At 29.3% G+C, this 6103-nt stretch overlaps 1 long non-coding RNA gene across 1 annotated transcript; it reads right to left on the minus strand.

Moving 5' to 3' along the window:
• Positions 1–4720: 4720 nt before the first annotated feature.
• LOC128286752 (uncharacterized) lies at positions 4721–5548 on the minus strand. Its single transcript, XR_008277441.1, has 2 exons — positions 5165–5548; positions 4721–5052 (listed from the first exon to the last, which is right to left on the minus strand). It is a non-coding gene; the product is annotated as an uncharacterized LOC128286752 (long non-coding RNA).
• Positions 5549–6103: the final 555 nt, after the last annotated feature.

Here is a 6103-nt window from a genome sequence, read left to right on the forward strand (position 1 = left end):
CTAAGCAAGCCAATACATAAGACATTATATACGTCACATATATGTCATTTACCATACACATAATTCAAGCCAACTTAAATGGTCATACATACCAACATTTACAAGTCAAATCTCATGGCTAATACCATAACTCAAAACATACTAAAATGACACTAGCCTATACATGCAATATACCATATATACAAAGTTCCAAAAGTATCAACAAGTAGTTGATAGTGTGATGATGTTTCCCGATGATCCCCGATGTCTGAACTAGCTTTGATAATCTATAAAACATAGAAAGAACACACAAAGTAAGCTTTAAAAGCTTAGTAAGTTCGTATGATATAAACTTATCTAATCACCAATATACCATTCATCAATTTAAACATAATAACATGTAACTCATGATTATTACCAAACCTTTCACATTCTTGTTCTTAAGCTATATGTAAAATTCATGATTTCTTCTTTTTGAATTTCATGCTTTATAATTACATACCTGTACAAATTCATATCGAACTCATACCTTTACGTGATATTGTCGAATACTCGATATCTTGCACACTAAGTGCCAAAGCATAGCTGAAGTTATTATAATCTCGCACACTAAGTGCCTTTCATAGCCGAAGCTATCTCGTTCTCGCACACTAAGTGCCACATATAACTGAAGCTATTCTGAATCACACACTAAGTGCCACATATATCTAGCTGAAGCTATCTCAAATCGCACACTAAGTGCCAAACATAGTCAATTTGTTGTTGAACATTACCGTACAATTTATGCAATATCAAAACATTAAAAATATAATTATAACAATGTTTATCGTGTACAACCTTACCTCGGACGTAAAAACGACGAAACTAGTCGATAAGTCGAGTACTTTGTTCTTGCCTCGATCTAAGTCTGAATTCCTCTTTTCTTGATCTATATTATAACAAATTCAGCTCATTTAATCACATAATCTTTCAATTAGTCCACAACACATATGAGGGCACTTTTGCACTTTAGCCCTTCAAGTTTCACATTTATTCAATTTAGTCCTTATTTCATAAATACACAAAATTCAATAAGACCCGTGCTTATAAAAATTACCCTTATGCCCTTAGTAGCCCATATATTTCATTTATTTCATATTTTAACCCTTCAATTTACAAATTTCTCAATTTAATCCCTCATATGCATTTTTACTCAAAATCACTTTACAAAACATATATATTAAACACCAAGCTTTCATATTTCATCATCAAACATCCAAAAACACATGAATTCATCAATTGAAACTTTCAAAATCATCAACACTTTCAAAAATTGAGGCATGGGCTAGCTAGTACTCAAAGCAACGATCACAAAAACATAAAAATCATAAAAAACGGATCAAAACTGTACCTTAATTGCTTGAATATACAAGGTCGAATGAATAACCCTAGAGTGACTTATTTTTCCTTCTTATTTTCGATTATGGATGATGAAAATAAAGATTATAATGCCTTTGGTTTTGTTTATTAATTACCTAATACATAGTTTACCATTTTACCCTTTGTTATTAAACCATTTAAACATCAAATATTTTATGTCCATTCCCACAATAAATGGTCTATTTACAACATAAGGGCTTCAAATTTAATAATCCATAGCAAATAGACACTTTTATCATATGGAATGCAGCTTTTGCATTTTATGCGATTTAGTCCTTTTTTCTCAAATTGAGCTATTAAACGATAAAATTAGCTCATAAAATTTTCACACATATATATTCACATGATATAAACACCAAAAATAATATTAAAATAATTTTGAGACCTCATATTTGTGGTTTTGAAACCACTATTCTAATTTAGCTAAAACCGAGCTATTACATGCATGTATCACTGATTTCTGGCATCATAGAGTTCCATAACCAAGACATTACCATAAAGTATTGCTCATCCCAAGCATCAAACTTAGGATGTCCTTCTGTAGGTCTAGTTCTGAGTAGGTGACTCAGCTTTCCTCTTCCCTTTAAGAACGTATGAACTAGTTGAGACCACTTCTGGTAATTCTTCCCATTTAACCTGTAGGCTGCTTGGATGTTCTGCAACTTACTTGTTGGGTTTGAGTTGTTCACAGAGACTTTTGAGATATCCCCAGTGTTGCATCTATTAGTTATAGCAAGATTGAAAAGACCGTTGTATCTATTAGTGATAGCAAGATTGAAGGAGAAAAATCCACTCTTATAAGAAGGATTCAATAGATACTAGCTAATGAATAAAAGTGATCCTTGAGATATGTTCCTAGAGAGACTAACAGGATTGCTGATGCTTTAGTGAAAATAGCTCTCTCGAATGATGAAGTTTTGCACATGTTTAAGGACCCCCTATGAAGGTTAAAAAGGTTCGAAAAGAAGAAATTACTCTTGGCATTTTATTTATGAACACTTTTATATAATCCTTTGATTATTTTACCAAAAATAAATAAAAATATTCTTTCCATTATTTGTGGTATATAATTGTGAAAAATCAAATCAAATTATTTTTCCTTTTATAATTACACCGTGATTTTACATATGGATGAATGTATATAATTGCAAAATCCAATTCAAGCACAAAACTTGTAAAATCAATTCGATTTAGTTTTTGTCTCAAAGTTTAAATTTGATTTTAATTTCCAAGCTAATTTTATTTGACTTTAAAATAAAAATCAATTTTGACTTGAAATCATTTTTAGCTCTCATCTAACAATTTTAAATTCTGATAAATTCACAATCATAAATCCAGAAAAATTAAGTATTTAGATACATTCTTATTATTTATAAATTATGAATCATTATTGTAATAGGCATAACAATAGTAATAACAAATGTAGAATTTGTTGAATTAAATTTGTTGAATAAATTTGTTAACATAATTCAAATTTAATTCATATTTACAATGTGTTGATTAAAGAAACAATTCACCATAATAATCATAACACAAAAAAAAATTAAAAATTAATCCTGCCTAACTCTAAATTTCACTAGTTACAGCCTTATCTTTACATAAATATTTCTCGCTTTTCCAATCATTAACAGGCACTAAAGAATGACAAAAATAGCTCGAAACAGCTCCTAAGTGTAACACGTGCATTTTTGACACTTTTTCACTCAATAATTCAAGTCAGCATCTCCATTGGAATAAATGGCCAACAAGTCAAATCACATTTATAGATATTATCTTGATCAACTTCAAAAATATCCCCAAAGCATTATCTTATACCATTTATCCTGATACACCTACTCTTCTTAATCTTGGGAACTCTTTGGCCAACTCCAGCTTATCTTGTAAAATATAATTAAGTCCTATATGTTTTTATTGCGTAGATAGTTTGAAAAAGAATCTTCAAAAGCTGCCAATTAAAAGAACAATATGAATTAATTATGAGATTAAGTGAGATAGTAACAATCTTTTCTATTTTAACTAGTAATTAAAGGTTCAATTCTTTTCATGAATATGGAATAATTTTAAAACGGATGAAACTATGGTGATGGTAGGGTTGCCTCTATTTGTTTTCTCTTAACAATACTAAGTAAAGAATACAAATATCTAAATTTAAACATTAATTGGCTCCAAGTTTTCTTACTCTTAAAAATACTATAAATTTGTAAATTTAAATATGAATTGGCCCCTATAACGTTTGACATTAGTTTCATCTCTATCCCAACAAAAACTCAAAAACTCTAAGATGGTGGGAATTAAACAAAGGAAAAAATTAATTAAGAATCCATGCATAAATATACAGTTAAAATTTTACAAAACATTTAATTATAAATTCTTTTAGATCAATGGAATTTTTATTTGTTCAGAAGCAAATTTTGGGGTGAACTATTTGTTTTCCATACATTACAAATGGTGAAGGAGATAAAAATATTAGGGTTTTAAAGGTGGTCCTTGAGGTGTAAATGAGAAAGCTTTAACCACTGCTTTATGTTAGTGAACCATCCTGTAACATAAGCTACAAAAACCATGCACACTGCCTCAACATTTTTCTTTATTAGAGGGGATGCCCAGAAACTCTTGATCTAATGTCAATCAGAACTTATCTTTTGTTATTATACTAATGACTCGATTAGCATCTCTTTAAGGAGAATATGTATATGCCATTCATTTTGCTATTTCTTAAAAGAAGTGATCGAACGAGTAGCTCATTCCATATCAAGGGGTAGAGTGAATCTTAGTTTTTGGCAATTGACTTTGCTTTCGGGATGTTACTTTTAGAAAGAAAAATAATTGCGCGAATTTTAAATTTAAATTTTGTTTTAATTTTGTAAAATTGAAGACTTCGAATTTAAGTCAAAACAATCACCTCGACTTTGAATTTTAATTTTTATTATAATTTAATGTGTAATTGTATACATGAATTTTAATTTTATGTAATTTTATACATGAATTTTGATTTGATCCAATTCTTATAAATTATTAACATAATTATTGATATAACATTATTTTATGTTTATATATTGCCTACATATATTTATCCAATATAAAAATAAATTGATGTATTTATTTATTTAAATGTGTATGATTAAATCGAAATTAAAGTTTCAAATATACATTTGAACCACAATTAGAGTTTTACGTATATAATTACATCAAATTAAAGTTCATAATTATAACTGCGTATTAAATTAAAGTTTATGTATAATTTTAAGATTTATCAAGATTTTTTTTAATTTATAAATTTTCTTGAACAATATTAATTGCTGGATGTCAAATATGTTGTAGATTTGGGTAATATGAAATCATATATAATAATAACCAAAAGGAAATCATAATGTGAAATAAATGCAGCATTATACTGTGTGAAACATATAATCACCGGATCCAAATCCATTATTCTAAACTAAACTTGAAGGTAAAGGTGAAAACAATAGACGAGTCGCAGAGTTTCCTTGTTCACGCATTAAGGAGAACTTGGATTGAATTTTCAAGAACTTCTGGTGGACTTCTTTTTGCCCTTCTCTCAGCCTGTTTTGTTCTTCACAAATCATTGCCATCTCTGCTTTCAATTCCCTCATACTTATCCTTTTTTTTCCCTTTTCATTTTCCACCCTGACCCTGTGTGAGTACCCACAAATTTCACATAATAATTACATTAATTTATACTAAAAACCAAAAGAAAATAAAGCAATAAGTACAAGGGTTTTTCTTGACATGGATATTAAAATACCAATTTTTTTGTGTTATCTGGATTGGTGCTGCTCCCTTCCTCCATGTCTCTTTATTTTCCTCAGCCTGGGAAGTTCCGAATGTTTTGTCTCTTCCATCTTGGCAGCCTATTTATATATGATATTTGAGGCACAAAAGTCGCGATAACGTAAGGGTTGTGCCGCACTCGCAATAGAGAACGATCGCGCGATCTTTTTATCCTGACTGGCGGAGGAGTGTCGCGATTTATAAAATTAAACCGCATCGCGAGGCAGACAGCAAATGTTTTGATATGGCCTACCGCTTTCTTTAATATTCCTTCCTCTTTCAATGAGCTTCTACGTTGGGTAAGCTATTTAGTTGATAACCAAATTTTAGGATCTACAATCTTGTCATTCAACCTTTAAATATTAGGGTAATCTCCAAAAAATAGTTACTTTTATTTATTTCAAGTTACATTTTAGTCATTTATGTTTGAAATGTTACATTTTAGTCACTTATGTTATTATTTTGTTACGAAGTGATCACTCTACCGTTAAGTTCCGTTATCTATTTAACAGTAATCCTACATGGCAGTCCAACTAGATCTTAAGTGCCAACTTGAATTTCTAAATGGGATAAAAATAGATTTTTAATTAAAATTTAATTAATTAAAATTAAAAGAAGAGATAAACAGTTTTTTTGTTAAGGTTTAGGTTTGAAAATTTTAATTAATTAAATTTTTTTAATCAAAAATTTATTTTCATTCCATTTAGAAATCTAAGTTTGCATCTAAAATCTAGTTGGACTGCCAACTACAATTACCGTTAGAGAGATAACGGAACTTAACAGTAAAGTGATCACTTCGTAACAAAATAATAACATAAATGACTAAAACGTAACATTTTAAACATAAGTGACTAAAATATAACCTCGAGCAAACAAAAGTGACTATTTTATAGATTACCCTAAATATTAATGA

This window comes from Gossypium arboreum, chromosome 13 (assembly GCF_025698485.1).
Source record: "Gossypium arboreum isolate Shixiya-1 chromosome 13, ASM2569848v2, whole genome shotgun sequence".
Taxonomy (NCBI): Eukaryota; Viridiplantae; Streptophyta; class Magnoliopsida; order Malvales; family Malvaceae; genus Gossypium; species Gossypium arboreum.